This window comes from Apteryx mantelli, chromosome 14 (genome assembly GCF_036417845.1).
Source record: "Apteryx mantelli isolate bAptMan1 chromosome 14, bAptMan1.hap1, whole genome shotgun sequence".
Classification (NCBI taxonomy): domain Eukaryota; kingdom Metazoa; phylum Chordata; class Aves; order Apterygiformes; family Apterygidae; genus Apteryx; species Apteryx mantelli.
Window position 1 is genome coordinate 3,254,842 of NC_089991.1, and position 8,784 is coordinate 3,263,625.

Consider the following 8,784-nt stretch of genomic DNA (forward strand, 5'->3'; position numbering starts at 1 on the left):
CACCAATGTAATAAAACTGGGAGCATCTACTGCGAATTCCTCACGTGCAATATAAAGTAGGTCTTTGTGGACTGTCCTAAAAGAAGAAATGAATGAATATTTCACAGCTGGCCTGTAGGTTTGAAAAGTCTGAGGTTTAAAAAAAAAAAAAAAAGCTGGAATCTAACCAGAGGAAAATATATATCTTCAGTGAGATCTTTTTCTCTTTCCTGAGGGGAAAAAATGGGAAATAGTGTCTGCAGAGACAACTCTCCCATTTCCTGAAGGGAAGAAAAAAAAAAGTCTTTCCACTTACCAGCATGATTTATTCAATGAAAATATCTTTCAGATCGTCTCTGCCAACTGTCAATTTCAAGTATTTAATAATTTCTCTGTTTCTCTTAAAGACAGCCATACACATCAGATTATTAATAGATATGTTTAAAGCATCCACAGGCGCCCCTGTTTATTTATATCCCCCCATGGTCGCGGGGAGGGAGCGAGGCGGAAATCAGGTTTTCACGCAGGCGGTTTGCCTGGGCGATGCTTTGAAGGCCGCCCTCAAAGCTGCGGGCATATTTCGTTCATGCGACATAATCTGGTGGGTTTAAGTGCGTAAAGGGCGGCTGCGGTGTGACAGTCTGCACGTGACCCTGCGGTTAGGACAGACGGGAAAGAGCGGTTTTGCCCCGGCACCGAGCACCCGCCGGCCCTCGCTTGGCTGCTCTCCTCCTTCCGCAGCCCCCAAAGCCGAGGTCTCGCAGGCGGAAGGGGTGCGCTGCCCGGCCGCGGAGCCCGCCGCCCGGATTCGGCCTGCCCGCAGCCCAGGGGCACCGCCAGGTCCCGGGAGTCATTTTTAGCGCACGCTGGGGTGCTTTGCAATCCTCCGATATTTCGGTCCCAAATCTTTGGAGTGTTTCTACCTTTGGAAAATGAGATTTATCAAAGCCAGCTACAGGCAGGCACGGCGCTTCCCCCCCCCGTCCCCCAGCCAGCCGTATTCCCCTCCCCTTCGAGCACGTTAAGCCGAATTGAGACAAGTTAAGCTGCAAGAACCGATGCTTGGGCAAATAAGATACACTTTTTTGGAGACGTTTAGCACCCTTTTAAATGCACTTCCCAAGTCCCAAGGGCATTTTGGAAAGCGTCTGTAGGGGCTTCGCTCCTGCGGTCCGCTGTCCCCCCCGGACTCCTGCGCGGTCACCCAGCCGGGAAGCCTCAGCAGATGCTTCTGGGTTAGAGCTGGAAAATGAGCTGCTGCCAGGTCCAGAGGGTGCTGGCAATGAAGAACCGATAAATTCTTCATCTTCAGGCCCAGAGGAGTTTGAAGCAAAATAAATGCTGCTTCCTTTGACCTGGGAATTAGAGACGTCCAAAAAACACTGATTGGAGGCAGAAGGAAACAGGAAATGGAGGATTTTAAAGACAGCCTTGAGGATGGGAGGATTCCTATGCAGAGGTAGTTGGGAAACAAGATTTTGCCATTTCTTTTCATAAAAAGGCAGGATAACCAGTTCACCCAAACGAGAATTCAGGTGCCTCCTCCTCCCCATCTGAACATGTTAAAAACAGAAAATGAGAAAGCAAATAAAAGCACTCTGGAAATCTGAATGAGCTGAAGTTGCAAGTGATGTTACGTTTAGCAGAACGTGGGCAAACACGAGGACTGTGAAAAAAGCCGAGACCTGGGCTGGACCCGGCCTCAGGCACTGCGGTGAGAGAAGCTGGAAACGCGCGCACTGTTGGCAGTTTTGACTGATACGACTTCAAGAATTTGACGAGAAATTTTAAGCAACAGATTGGCAACACAGAGCTTCACATCACTGAAGATACGACAGCATCCAAGGATGACCAGGACACTTAGTTTACAGGAAGAGGGTTTTGAAGGACAGATGGTCTGCTCTTACTGGACTTTTTTTTTCTCAAACAGAGCAACGGGTGTAGCCGAGACTCTCTGATTTCCACCAGGAAAGGAATTAACAGGTAACCAAGTGAAGTACTTCCAAATTCGACTAAGTGGTCTTCAGAGGAGGAATATGTGATTTCCTCTTTGAAAATCTAGACTTTGAACTAGAGCAAATCACTCCCCTTTTGTCCAGTCCTGCTATCTAAATGCAGTAATTAAACACGAGTCTGCAACAGAACATTGTATTCACTGGAAACAAGAAGCTCGGCAAGTAATAGGACAACAGGATTCATGCTCATCCCTTTTAGTTATTTGAACCAAGAGCCTAAATTAGTCCTGATTAAAATAGGAACTCAAAACTAGATTCAGCCAAAACTAGGGATATTAAACAAATACAAATGTGACAAGAGTCATGATTCAATTATTAGGAGTCCATCTTTTAATTGCTTATTAAGATGATAGTGTGTATCTTTGCCTACATACATTTAGCCAAGCCTTTTCACTTTGACAGTGCATACAATTATCCATGCCAATTGTATATCTCTTACTTTTTATGTCAACTTCAGAGTTGCCAGCTTTTCATTATCCTCTTGGTCACAAATTAATAAGGAGGAACAAATTTAATAGCAGCCTCAAACCTTTAGAGATTGCGTCGGCCTTGCGTATGCGTGCCAGTTAAATTACCATTTATTTCCGCTTAAATTTAATGTGGTCATCTTCATACAAGCACACACGTCTGCAGAGCCCGCTCGCAAGGTGCAGCGTCAGCGCGTCGAGAGGCCGCTCCGAAAAGCTGACGTGGAGCCCGGCTGCGAACTTTTCCCACCATGGCACTCAGGAAGCAGCAAGGGCAGAGGAGCCCAGGGACCGTCCCTCCTGCTGCCCCGGTGGCCCGGGTGCCCTCGGTCCAGCACGCGTCTTCCCCGGAGCCGGCTGCTCCCGCGGCTGGCCGAAATGATTCGGGGAGCTGGGCTGCCCGTGGTGATCTGCGTTTCAGGGAATTATGGCTCCGTTTGGGAAGAGCGCCCAGCCGCTGTGCTCCGGGGTCTGGCTCCCGCCCGCTGCCGGCCGCGGGGCTTGCGGTGCTGCCTCCCTGCCTGCAGAGCCGCTGCGCCAACATCCCGAACGAGTAAATTGTGAGAGATGTTTTATACCAAAGGAAACACTAAGCGTAGAAACAGCGGCTTGATTCATTTCACAGCTGTAGTCTTTTTTGATTTGCCCGTAATTTTCTACACTACTGCTTCCAATTTGATACTGTCTGGGCCTCGGATGACGATGAGAATGGGATAACAGATGATGAGCTCAAAACACCGCGCGCAATCATACCTGCCCGACATGTACCCGCAATCAATATGTCACTTCGAGGAAGGAACCGTCAGCCACTGGGCAAAGTTTGGAATATAAAATGTCGCAGGAGCTCAAGGCACATTCCTTATGTGCGCCGGAGTTGTCAGTGCCGCTGCTTTGTGGCTGCGTAGGGGCACGGGAATGGTTCACAGCGAACAGCTTCAAGTACATGAATTAAAATTGAGGTGGCAACTTTCGGTGGCTCCCTCCATTTCAATTGCCGGTTAAACCAAACACATAAGGCTAACGCAGGACTAGTGCGAACAGATCTGACACCCAGAGACTGAACTGCTGGCTTGGGGAATGGCACCTGTTTTTCTCAATTTTCCTATCTCAGAATACTTTGTTGGTCTCCTCTCCCAGATGCTCAGGAGGGATCATCAGAGATGGTGGGCAGCGTCTATCCGAAGACAAGAAAGCACTTTGATCCGTGATCACTTTGAATAATAAGGTGATCAGATTTTTTTCGAACTTCTTTACTATTCATAATTACCGTCAAGTCCTAGGAAAGTCTTGGTGCGTATTCTGAAGCCTATGGTGATCTTCCAGCTTCCCTTCAAAAGGAGGTTTAGAAAGGGGAGCGTTAGCAGAGCTGTTACGGTGCAGCTCTGCAGCAGCCAGCAAGGCAGCCCAGTCGGAGGGAAGGGATGCCTATTCCGAATCGCCCTAAATTTCCAAGTGTCAGAGAGAAGGAGGCAGATGAACGAAACAGAGGAAGATGAAAGAATATTCACTGAAAGAGGAGAAAAATCAGCAAGGAACACGAGTCTCTTGCAGACTATTTGAAAAAGTTTGCTGAAGCATCCAAGTGCTTTATCTCAATGCTGAATAGATGCGACTTCAAGCCTGTGCATATCTAAGCTGTATATCAAGTTCAAGAAATACATACGAGCTAGGGTGAATTGGCTACGGAGCCCTTAAATTCCCGCTGCAGCCAGACTGCTGGAAGGGAGAGTGCAAGCAAGGAGGACGTCATTCTTTAAGAAAAATTAGGAAATGTAAATGGCACCATCAGTGCTAAGAAAGACAAACCCCAACGTAGCGTTAGCCAGGCTCAGCTCAAACAGCAATGAAATGATTTAGAACAGGACCCTGATCATTTACAATTTTTAAAGGTGAAAGGTGTGATTTTGGTAATACCTTAAAATTAAAAGGCCAGCCACTCCATCTTTAAAACGACGGTTCCTCTCCTGGAAGACTTATCTCATTGTCAGTCCATTAGCAGCCAGCCAGAACCCATCCGTACAAAAATAATTGGCTATTGATATACGGTAATGCTGAAAAGTTATTCTTATTTTTGTTCATTGCTACAGAAAGATGTCCTCCCTGGGCTACGCTCTCCATCATTATAAACGCTACTGCAAAAACTAAAAACACTTTTCTGAGACGGATTAAGATCTACTTCACAAATAAATATATTTTATCACTAAGAGAAGAGGCCAGCGTCGCCGATGCTGTGTTTTATCCGCCGGAATTTCCCCCTCGCGGTAAATCAACGTGGCCGGCGGTGCCCAGGCTCATTCGCGCTAGCGGGCTCAGCGCCGGCGGCCGGCCAGCGGGCGCGCGTGGAGGGAAACTGCCCAGCCGGCCCCGCTGGGGAAAGCGCCCCGGGCAAGGTTATTCGTGAGCGCTTTGCAAAGTTTGCGCGCGGACGACCGAAGCCGCGGCTAGGACGTGCCAGATGCTGCGCTCGCCAGCGAAGCAGCCCTCGAGAGCAGCTAATAAAGACGGAGGTTCCCGGGCTTCGCTTTGTAACGCTGCGTCTTAAAGATAGTCTCCGGTTTGAGCAGGAGTAAGATTTCTACGTTCTTTGGACAGCTACTTGGCTGCAGTCTCGAGCTGAACTGAAACAAGCAGTTATAAAGCTGCAGCTAGGACGGCACGCGGGGGGAGGCGAAAGGCAGGCTGGAGTAAGCGAGGAAATAATCCAGCTTGGCAGAGAATTTTTGGAAGTATAGTTTGAGCCAGGAGTGGAAATTTCTCATGCTGAAGGCTCAAACATACACCAGTAAGAAAGCAACGTGTTAAGTGGCTTCAACAAATCTGTCTTGGGACCTTGTGCAGACATTGATTTTGGGTTGTTTTGCCTTATTTATGGCCATTCACTTGAAACAGATGTTGATAAAACATTTTAAGGAAGAAAAAATTAACCTTACATTTGGTTCAACTGCTTATGGAATTATTTTTCCTTATGTATTTGTTACTTGTTCAGTCGAATTTCTACTGTAGCTCTTCGAACACAAACAATTTCTGTTGCTTTTGTGTTGTTACTAGAAGCCTATCACTCTCAGTAGTGACTATGCTGAATCTGTGTTATCCCTTAGCAGCAGTCTCTCCCGAAGTAAAAGAAAACACACGTTTTCTTGTCTCTTATTGTCCCAGATAACTCTTGGATATTACAGTCATCAATGTTTAGTATTAAATCATTTCCCTGCCAATTCATTGTAATCAAATCTTCCACAAAGTCAATAGCAATAACATTTTTATAAAGCATTGTCTCTCTCAAGCTATTAGATGCTTTCTGATCTTTGAATTTTCCATTCTGAAAATAATAGATAGTGACCTGGAAGAAAGCGTAAAATCTGTGGAAGTAGCACAAGTAACCATGTAATTGCTCGAACCAACCAAATCTCCGAGTCGGAGCTCTGACTGGTTCAGACAGGTCACTCGATCATTTGAGTGGCTCTTAGGTTCTGCAGAAAAAATGCAAAATAAAGAAATGAATTACCAGGCCCTCTGGAACCAATAACAATATTTCTACCAAATTTAATGGGACCAGCTGTTGGCTTTGCAGAGTTATAGGTAGTGTTATACTGACTTCATCTGCGCTGCAATGCAAATAGGCAACTACAGCTCACGTGGAGGCGCGCAAGCTAGTTTTCGGTGAAGCACTGACATCCATATCACAACTGCAAAGCCCAGGCTGACCCTGAGTATTTACCCAAGGCATCAGCTGGCGCGTTGGCAGGATTAAGGCTTCATACCATAACTAGCTACAACCCATGGATGGGGAAAATATTACAGTGAGCGAAACAAAAATAAACTTCTCTATATTACATTGTGCTAATGACACTCACTACACAAATGAAGGAATAAAGTCTTATCTAAATGAGTTTGTTCAGCCTCAAGAAGAGAAGGCTCAGGAGGGGATGGCTCTGCTGTTGAACGGGAGGGCATGGAGGAGATGGAGCCGGCTCTCCTTGGAGGCACGTGCACAGGACGGGGCAACGGCCACAAGCCGCGACTAGGGACGCTGTGGTTAGATAAAAGGCAAAAAAGACGTCACCCTGAGGGCACTTAAACACTGGAACAGGGGCCCCGGGAGCTGGTGGGATCCACCTTTGAGATATGTAAAGCTTGGCTGGAGAAGGCCGTGAGCGACACGACCTCGCGGCCCTGCTCTGAGCGGGAGGCCGGGCTGCAGGACCTCCGCTAGCCTGCACACCCGTGATTTTAGAAACAGCTTTTGACATCGGCCTCTGGAAATAAGAGCACAACTTTGTGAATGCAAACAGCCAATCACACGATTACTTTCGGGCAATCAAAAAAGTTTTTTCTTCTTGTATGTTTTAATACTTTTGAAAGTAATAGGTATTCAGCTGACTCCTAACTAAAAAAGCAAAGCAGAGTCTGGCACTGCAAACCAGCGTGAGACCAGATCTAGCTAGCCTAGAAGCAGAAGTTCAGTTGAAGATTTCATATAGCATATGATGTACAGTTGCTGCTGTGATATTAAATAATAGTAACGCATCTGAAAAATTTATTATTTCATTTTCATCCTTATGAAAATTCCTGACCTGAGATCTTTTCCTTATGTTGATGTCTGTTCTCTTGCGATGGCACGCTTGGGTGACGCCTGCTGCGGGGGGGTGGCGTTCTCCAAAGTGCCACCCTGGCACCGTGGCGCATTTTTCCCTCTGCAACATACGGCTCTGTTCAGCCTGGGGTTACTTGACTTGGCCTTAACTACTGCTAGCGCTGCTGCTGCTGTCTTGAATGCATCTCTTCCGCAGCCTCATGGCACACTCTCAGTACACGTATCCCTCTTCTGTGGATTTTAACGATACCAGGTGGTCTCCCAAAGTCCTGAGGCAGTTGCCCTTTAGGCTAACTTAGTCCTTCTTTCACCAACAACATGGATCCTGCAGCCAGTGAACTATCGCTATCTGGCAGCTTATAAACTAACTAAAAGTCAAGGTGTAGCAGGTACAACAGAGGCAATAAAGTAGTTGAGCTTTTTCACTTTCATTTGAGCTTTGGGGGAGCTGTTGAAATGGAAGAAAAGAAAGTTTTCTTCATTATTTCATCTTAGTGCAATAACCTTGTGACAAACCTCAATGTCACCGAGACGTCAACAACACGATGTCCATCAATTCACTTAATATGTTTTCCGTACCAAAGAGCAAAAGCAATGCTGATTTTTAGGATCCTCTGTCTAACCCGCACCCCGCCGAGCGGGCTTCTCCTGGGGGGAGGCTGCACGCGCCTTATACGCTCAGCAGACAAAGTATTGAAGCAATCTGCAAGCGCTTATCATTTGCAAGCAAGGGTGACAGAGCTGCGTCCGAGTAAGCCACAGGCATGAGTTTCATTGATTCGGATGGGTAATTTATTTCTGACTCCTGCAGCGCAACCCCTGAGGGACGAGCAGTCAATACGGGTAGAGGTGGATTAGCACAATAACAAACACCTTTCGGGTCAGTGGGCAGGTAGAATAGTTATTGCTCCTATTAGCTCAGATTCAGATGGAAAAGAAAGTAAAAAGTTAGTGTGAACTGCAGGCTGCATATATCTTGTTTCTCCTTTTTTTTTTTTTTTTTTTGACAGGGTTACAAATCTGTCTCTTTTTTTCTTCCTTATTGGTGCATTTTAAACAAGAAGAAAGAGAGAACGGGGACATCTCTAGTCCCTATTCTCATCTCACCTTTTTCATGTATTGTCTAATTCCCTAATGTCTGGGAAACTGTTCAAACTCTTCATTGCCAGTGTGTTCAGATCTCAGGGGATTAGACCCACAGCTAATATTCAAGACAATATATTCTGGTCTATGAATTATATGAAGAGCTGGCTCCTTTTTTCTTCTTCTTTTTTTTTTTTTTTTTTTGCCTCTCACATGGCCTTAATGAAGATTTTGCAATCCTGTCTTCCTCAGGGGCACACGGGTACAAGCTCATATGTGCATTTAAATCTTCCCTCCCTGCCTTAAACCACAAACTGAAAACTGCAAACCAGGAAATGGTTTCCTTTAGGCTTCCTGATCCACATACAAACAGATCTCCTTAAATAAGTATAGCTTTAAACCAAAAAAAGGGCCCAGAGCATAAAGAGGAAATATGTCCCAAGCTTAGAGGTATCTGCTCTTCTCGGGACCCTGAAGTCAAGGCAGGACCCTGATCCTCTGAGCTGTGAAATTTGAAATAAAATCTCCTGCAGTGAGGGAAAAACCTTCCAAGTAGAAGTGCCTAAAATATCCCCATTTTCCATGTGCACCCTCCCCCCCCCAAAAAAGCTTTCTTTTCAGCTGATATAAGAGATTATTCCTCCATACT